Source organism: Ictalurus punctatus, unplaced genomic scaffold, assembly GCF_001660625.3.
Source record: "Ictalurus punctatus breed USDA103 unplaced genomic scaffold, Coco_2.0 Super-Scaffold_100046, whole genome shotgun sequence".
Taxonomy (NCBI): domain Eukaryota; kingdom Metazoa; phylum Chordata; class Actinopteri; order Siluriformes; family Ictaluridae; genus Ictalurus; species Ictalurus punctatus.
The window spans coordinates 5,673,779-5,681,675 of record NW_026521087.1 but is presented as its reverse complement, the minus strand read 5'-3'; the positions used below and the strand labels follow the sequence as shown (position 1 = coordinate 5,681,675).

At 46.6% G+C, this 7,897-nt stretch overlaps 3 non-coding genes across 3 annotated transcripts; all 3 read left to right on the top strand.

Moving 5' to 3' along the window:
• The first annotated feature begins 3,161 nt into the window (after positions 1-3,161).
• trnal-uag (transfer RNA leucine (anticodon UAG)) lies at positions 3,162-3,243 on the top strand. The gene has a single exon. It is a non-coding gene; the product is annotated as a tRNA-Leu (tRNA).
• A 512-nt stretch (positions 3,244-3,755) lies between these two features.
• On the top strand, positions 3,756-3,837 carry trnas-gcu (transfer RNA serine (anticodon GCU)). Its single transcript has one exon. It is a non-coding gene; the product is annotated as a tRNA-Ser (tRNA).
• Positions 3,838-7,334: 3,497 nt separating this feature from the next.
• trnal-uag (transfer RNA leucine (anticodon UAG)) lies at positions 7,335-7,416 on the top strand. The gene has a single exon. It is a non-coding gene; the product is annotated as a tRNA-Leu (tRNA).
• The last annotated feature ends 481 nt before the right edge of the window (positions 7,417-7,897 follow it).

Sequence of the window (7,897 nt, the reverse complement as noted above, 5' to 3'; positions counted from 1 at the left end):
TGAATCACCTCAAAGGTGTATTTGAAGTTTGTGGGGTAGTTTATGTTACGTGCATAAAGCAATCCCATCAAGTTGACAAATGCATTTGGTACATCACCAAGATTGCGTAGAACGACAACTTCTTCCATTACAAGGGCTACATCACCGCAGTCACACGGAATAGGGTCCATCGCGTCATCCACAACTGTACTGATTCCAACAGTCACGCCCTTGATTAACTCTTCTTCAGAATCTGTGTGCTGTATTAAAAACAAAGACAAACTTTAAAATGTGCTTTCACACATACATCCTCACAAGCGCAGCGACTTAAGAACAGCATGAGTGAACCGATCTTAACTTTACTAGTCATCACACAAGATGAATTAATATCAGAAGGTGGAAAAAAATACAGTACAACATCCTGAAATTCATCATCTCTCATGAAAATAAAACAAGGTAAACTCCATCAATACGTGGATATCAATACTCCATATCAATACGTGGACTTCCATTATCCGAATATCTTCCAACATCTTACTTTCCTCACAGACACTTACCTCACAGATCTGTAAGAACTGAGATGGATTGTCCCGCATGGACAGTGGCAGCCCCAGCAGTACTGCAACCCTCTTCCTGTGATTTGATGCCTCAAAAGTACAAATGTTTTATATTCAAATTATGCAGGACAAGAGAAATAGCAAGAAAGGAAATGACCACAGTATTTACAAAACAAGTACACTTGAAATAAACCTACTCACATTTTTATCCAGGCTCTCCAGTATGGCACTCCTTTCTGCGATGTCTGCATGGCGCCTCGAGCGGTACAAATACAGCAGCTTTGAGGCGTGTTTGTCAAGACCCTCATAAAAGGACTTGCTCAGGTCCATCGACACAAGTCTGGTGAATTCTGCGCTGATCTTCCGTCATTACAGAACAGTTCTATCAGTGCCTAAAGTAATTCTATGAGGAAAAGAAAAGTCATTCAAAAATGTAATAAACAGTGTACACAAGCAAGATCAGGACCAGAGTAATAGATTCTCACCAAATCTCTTGAGAAATTTCATGGCCAGCGGTTCATATACATATTGATATTGTAAGCAAAGCTAATCAGGGAGCATTACAGTGGAAGCAGGAGCATCAGAAAATGAGAGGTTATTATATATATAACTATAGGCTAATGCAACCGAGGCCGAATTATGAGAAACAGAAATGATTGATTAATTGCTTAGCATTAGCAGTCTGTTAGTTCACCTCCCGATCTGAGTCGTTCTTCTTTTGTCACGTCACATTTGATCAGTTCACGTCTCAAGTTAGTTAGACATAATATAGTACTATGAAATGTTTCTGACCCAAAATATTACGAAATATGTTTGTTTACATTAAAATGCAAAAGTTGATGAAAAAGTATGATAAGGTGAAAAAAGTGACATTTTATGTCTAGAAAGTCACTTTTCATCAAAAGTACAATAACAAATCTAGTTCACTTTCATCCTGTGTCCCCTTACACACTTGTGCTCTTTATCCGCTCAAAACGCTATACAGCGAACGAGAAGGCGCTAGGAGCAAAGGAAAGTGGTTTTTCAAACAAACTCATATAATCAGTTGCCCGATCTACTCCAATTTGATTCTTTTCACATATTTACACATAATATAGTACTATGAAACGTTTCTGACCCAAAATATTACGAAATATGATTGTTTACATTAAAATGCAAAAGTTGATGAAAAAGTATCTCTAAAGCGCCTGGACTCCACCAATCCACAGTCAGACAGATTGTGTACAAATGAAGGAAATTCACGAGCATGGTTACCCTCCCCAGGCGTGGTCAGCCAACAAAGATCACTCCAAGAGCAAGACATGTAATTGTCCACGAGGTCACAACGGATCCCAGGGTAACTTCTAAGCCACTAAAGGCCTCTCTCGCGTAGGCAAATGTCAATGTTCCTGAGTCCACCATAATGAGTACACTGAACAACAGTGGTGTGCATGGCAGGATGGCAAGGAGAAAGCCCCTGCTTTCCATAAAGAACATTGCTTCCTGCATGCAGTTTGCTAAAGATCACATGGACAAGACCCAAGGCTACTCGAAAAAACGTTTTGTGGACAGGTGAGACCAAACTAGAACTTTTTGGTTTAAATGAGAAGGGTTATGTTTGGGGGAAGGAGAACACCGCATTCCAGCATAAGACCCGTATCCCATTTCTGAACAATGGTGGTGGTAGCGTTGCAGTTTGGGCCTGTTTCGCTGCATCTGGGCCAGGACGGCTTGCCATCATTGATGGAACAATGCATTCTGAATAATACCAGCAAATTCTAAAAGAAAATGTCAGCACATCTGTCCGTAAACTGGATCTCAAGGGGAAAGTGGGCCGCGCAGCAAGACAACAACCCTAAGCACACAAGTCGTTCTACCAAAGGATGGTTAAAGAAGAATAAAGTCAATGTTTTGGAATGGCCAAGTCAAGGTCCTGACCTTGATCCAGTAGAAATGCTGCGGAAGGACCTGAAGCAAGCAGCTCATGTGAGGAAACCCACCCACATCCTAGAGATGAAACTGGACTGTAATGAGGGATGGGCTAAAATTCCTCCAAGCTGACGTGCAGGACTGTTCAACAGTTACCGGAAACGTTTGTTTGCAGTGGTTGCTGCACACCGAGGTCACACCAGATACTGAAAGCAAAGGTTCGCATACTTTTGCCACTCACAGGTATGCAATACTGGATCATTTTCATCAATAAATAACTGACCATCTGTAATGTTTTTGTCTGGTTTCTGTAATTAGGTTCTCTTTATCTACTTTTGATACTTGTGTGAAGATCTTACGATGTTTTAGGTCCCGGTAATGAAGATGTATAGAAAGCTCTAAAGGGTTCACAAACTTTCAAGCACCACCGTAAGTGGGATGTAAGGTCATGGCAGAAGAGCTCTTCCGCAAACACAACTCCGATGTGACCGTGGAGCATGGCGTCTTAAGCCTAGACGAATCGCGTCCAAAAGACCAGGCCTTAGCTCTGTCTTCAGCTGGAAATGGTTAGATGTCTCCGCCAGAGCCGGTTAAGCGAAAGGCACTCGAGTCTCACAACAGCCCATTTGTCGCGCCCATGCCAGATTTCTTGTTGTCCGGCGGAATGACCCGGTCACCTTCTTCCCACGGACGGGTTTACCCCCACGCCGGCCTGCGGGTAGCGTGGCCGAGCGGTCCAAGGCGCTGGATTTAGGCTCCAGTCTCTTCGGGGGCGTGGGTTCAAATCCCACCGCTGCCACGGTCGTTAGCTCACGGTGGGTGATGTCTCGTCTCCAAAGGCTTTGCGCAGGTTTTTCTCCCACGCTTTCATGCTATACACCACGTAGCATGCTGCCTCACGAACGTCGCAACTCATGCCCCCCTTTTCCACAGTCGTTGTGTATATCCAGGTAAGGATAAAAGTTACATTTCCATCCATCCATCCATCCATCTTCTATACCGCGTAATCCTACTCAGGGTCACGGGTAAAAGTTACATTTTCCAAAGAAATTTAACTCGCTGGGACGGGCAGTCCATAGGTAGTCGGTACCTAGCCGCCCAAGGATTGGATTGCATTGCGACGGCTCGACTATGGAGTTGTCCCGTTCTGTGAGACCTTTGGGCCGTCTCGCCGCATCGTCACCCTTCAGTTTATATGACGGCACAGCTCATACCCCAAGACTTGAATCAGATCTATTTGAGAAGCAGTCATCCAGCCGGCGAACATGAAACCCTCATTTGCATAGTTTCCGTTAAACGGGGCAGGCCTCGGACGAGGTGGCCGAGAGGTTAAGGCGATGGACTGCTAATCCGTTGTGCTCTGCACGCGTGGGTTCGAATCCCATCCTCGTCGCAAGCTTCTCACGTTGCCTCCTCTTTCCAGCAATGTCTGGCTTTGTTGCAGTCTGTCTCACACCTACAAGGCCTACAACCGGGAAGCTTTGTACAGGTCCCTGAGCTGGCACTAGAGAGGGTGGAGGAATGTGAAGAGCTAGCACTGTGGCTACGTGTTTCGCGACCGTGAGCTGTATTTCAATGCTTTTTGGCCACAGCTGCTGTAAGGCTCTTGCGTCTCTGGAGGTCCGTCAACTCAGAGCGCATTCCGCAGTCCAGACGACAGGGGCGAAGAACCTGCACCGAAACCTCTTTTTTGCTCCACACACCGGGATGTAATTTCATACGCGTGAGCTATGTCAGCAAGAGGTTAAGGTGATGAGCTGCCAGTCCGCTGTGCACAGCCCATGTGGGTTTGGACCCTATTTTTCTTGTAAAGACCTTGCTTAAGCGCATTCTGTAAAGGGAGCGTGCATGGTGCAGACACTGTTGGCGTCTGCATGAGCAGTTAGTCTGAAGGGGAAATTAGGGTCAGGTGTTTTCAATCAACGGGATGACAATCAGGTGTGAGTGAGCACCCTGTCTTATTTGAAGAACGGGGATCTATCAAAGTCTGATCTTCACAACACATGTTTGTGGAAGTGTATCATGGTATGAAAAAAGGAAGTTTGTGAGGATCTCAGAAAAAGAGTTGTTGATGCTCATCAGGCTGGAAAAGTTCCAAAAAAAAAAAAAAAATCTCTAAAGCGCCTGGACTCCACCAATCCACAGTCAGACAGATTGTGTACAAATGAAGGAAATTCACGAGCATGGTTACCCTCCCCAGGCGTGGTCAGCCAACAAAGATCACTCCAAGAGCAAGACATGTAATTGTCCACGAGGTCACAACGGATCCCAGGGTAACTTCTAAGCCACTAAAGGCCTCTCTCGCGTAGGCAAATGTCAATGTTCCTGAGTCCACCATAATGAGTACACTGAACAACAGTGGTGTGCATGGCAGGATGGCAAGGAGAAAGCCCCTGCTTTCCATAAAGAACATTGCTTCCTGCATGCAGTTTGCTAAAGATCACATGGACAAGACCCAAGGCTACTCGAAAAAATGTTTTGTGGACAGGTGAGACCAAACTAGAACTTTTTGGTTTAAATGAGAAGGGTTATGGTAATGTTTTTGTCTGGTTTCTGTAATTAGGTTCTCTTTATCTACTTTTGATACTTGTGTGAAGATCTTACGATGTTTTAGGTCCCGGTAATGAAGATGTATAGAAAGCTCTAAAGGGTTCACAAACTTTCAAGCACCACCGTAAGTGGGATGTAAGGTCATGGCAGAAGAGCTCTTCCGCAAACACAACTCCGATGTGACCGTGGAGCATGGCGTCTTAAGCCTAGACGAATCGCGTCCAAAAGACCAGGCCTTAGCTCTGTCTTCAGCTGGAAATGGTTAGATGTCTCCGCCAGAGCCGGTTAAGCGAAAGGCACTCGAGTCTCACAACAGCCCTTTTGTCGCGCCCATGCCAGATTTCTGTGAGACCTTTGGGCCGATGGACTGCTAATCCGTTGTGCTCTGCACGCGTGGGTTCGAATCCCATCCTCGTCGCAAGCTTCTCACGTTGCCTCCTCTTTCCAGCAATGTCTGGCTTTGTTGCAGTCTGTCTCACGCCTACAACTGGGAAGCTTTGTACAGGTCCCTGAGCTGGCACTAGAGAGGGTGGAGAAATGTGAAGAGCTAGCACTGTGGCTACATGTTTCGCGACCGTGAGCTGTATTTCAATGCTTTTTGGCCACAGCTGCTGTAAGGCTCTTGCGTCTCTGGAGGTCCGTCAACGCAGAGCGCATTCCGCAGTCCAGACGACAGGGGCGAAGAACCTGCACCGAAACCTCTTTTTTGCTCCACACACCGGGATGTAATTTCATACGCGTGAGCTATGTCAGCAAGAGGTTAAGGTGATGAGCTGCCAGTCCGCTGTGCACAGCCCATGTGGGTTTGGACCCTATTTTTCTTGTAAAGACCTTGCTTAAGCGCATTCTGTAAAGGGAGCGTGCATGGTGCAGACACTGTTGGCGTCTGCATGAGCAGTTAGTCTGAAGTCACCAATCCACAGTCAGACAGATTGTGTACAAATGAAGGAAATTCACGAGCATGGTTACCCTCCCCAGGCGTGGTCAGCCAACAAAGATCACTCCAAGAGCAAGACATGTAATTGTCCACGAGGTCACAACGGATCCCAGGGTAACTTCTAAGCCACTAAAGGCCTCTCTCGCGTAGGCAAATGTCAATGTTCCTGAGTCCACCATAATGAGTACACTGAACAACAGTGGTGTGCATGGCAGGATGGCAAGGAGAAAGCCCCTGCTTTCCATAAAGAACATTGCTTCCTGCATGCAGTTTGCTAAAGATCACATGGACAAGACCCAAGGCTACTCGAAAAAACGTTTTGTGGACAGGTGAGACCAAACTAGAACTTTTTGGTTTAAATGAGAAGGGTTATGTTTGGGGGAAGGAGAACACCGCATTCCAGCATAAGACCCGTATCCCATTTCTGAACAATGGTGGTGGTAGCGTTGCAGTTTGGGCCTGTTTCGCTGCATCTGGGCCAGGACGGCTTGCCATCATTGATGGAACAATGCATTCTGAATAATACCAGCAAATTCTAAAAGAAAATGTCAGCACATCTGTCCGTAAACTGGATCTCAAGGGGAAAGTGGGCCGCGCAGCAAGACAACAACCCTAAGCACACAAGTCGTTCTACCAAAGGATGGTTAAAGAAGAATAAAGTCAATGTTTTGGAATGGCCAAGTCAAGGTCCTGACCTTGATCCAGTAGAAATGCTGCGGAAGGACCTGAAGCAAGCAGCTCATGTGAGGAAACCCACCCACATCCTAGAGATGAAACTGGACTGTAATGAGGGATGGGCTAAAATTCCTCCAAGCTGACGTGCAGGACTGTTCAACAGTTACCGGAAACGTTTGTTTGCAGTGGTTGCTGCACACCGAGGTCACACCAGATACTGAAAGCAAAGGTTCGCATACTTTTGCCACTCACAGGTATGCAATACTGGATCATTTTCATCAATAAATAACTGACCATCTGTAATGTTTTTGTCTGGTTTCTGTAATTAGGTTCTCTTTATCTACTTTTGATACTTGTGTGAAGATCTTACGATGTTTTAGGTCCCGGTAATGAAGATGTATAGAAAGCTCTAAAGGGTTCACAAACTTTCAAGCACCACCGTAAGTGGGATGTAAGGTCATGGCAGAAGAGCTCTTCCGCAAACACAACTCCGATGTGACCGTGGAGCATGGCGTCTTAAGCCTAGACGAATCGCGTCCAAAAGACCAGGCCTTAGCTCTGTCTTCAGCTGGAAATGGTTAGATGTCTCCGCCAGAGCCGGTTAAGCGAAAGGCACTCGAGTCTCACAACAGCCCATTTGTCGCGCCCATGCCAGATTTCTTGTTGTCCGGCGGAATGACCCGGTCACCTTCTTCCCACGGACGGGTTTACCCCCACGCCGGCCTGCGGGTAGCGTGGCCGAGCGGTCCAAGGCGCTGGATTTAGGCTCCAGTCTCTTCGGGGGCGTGGGTTCAAATCCCACCGCTGCCACGGTCGTTAGCTCACGGTGGGTGATGTCTCGTCTCCAAAGGCTTTGCGCAGGTTTTTCTCCCACGCTTTCATGCTATACACCACGTAGCATGCTGCCTCACGAACGTCGCAACTCATGCCCCCCTTTTCCACAGTCGTTGTGTATATCCAGGTAAGGATAAAAGTTACATTTCCATCCATCCATCCATCCATCTTCTATACCGCGTAATCCTACTCAGGGTCACGGGTAAAAGTTACATTTTCCAAAGAAATTTAACTCGCTGGGACGGGCAGTCCATAGGTAGTCGGTACCTAGCCGCCCAAGGATTGGATTGCATTGCGACGGCTCGACTATGGAGTTGTCCCGTTCTGTGAGACCTTTGGGCCGTCTCGCCGCATCGTCACCCTTCAGTTTATATGACGGCACAGCTCATACCCCAAGACTTGAATCAGATCTATTTGAGAAGCAGTCATCCAGCCGGCGAACATGAAACCCTCATTT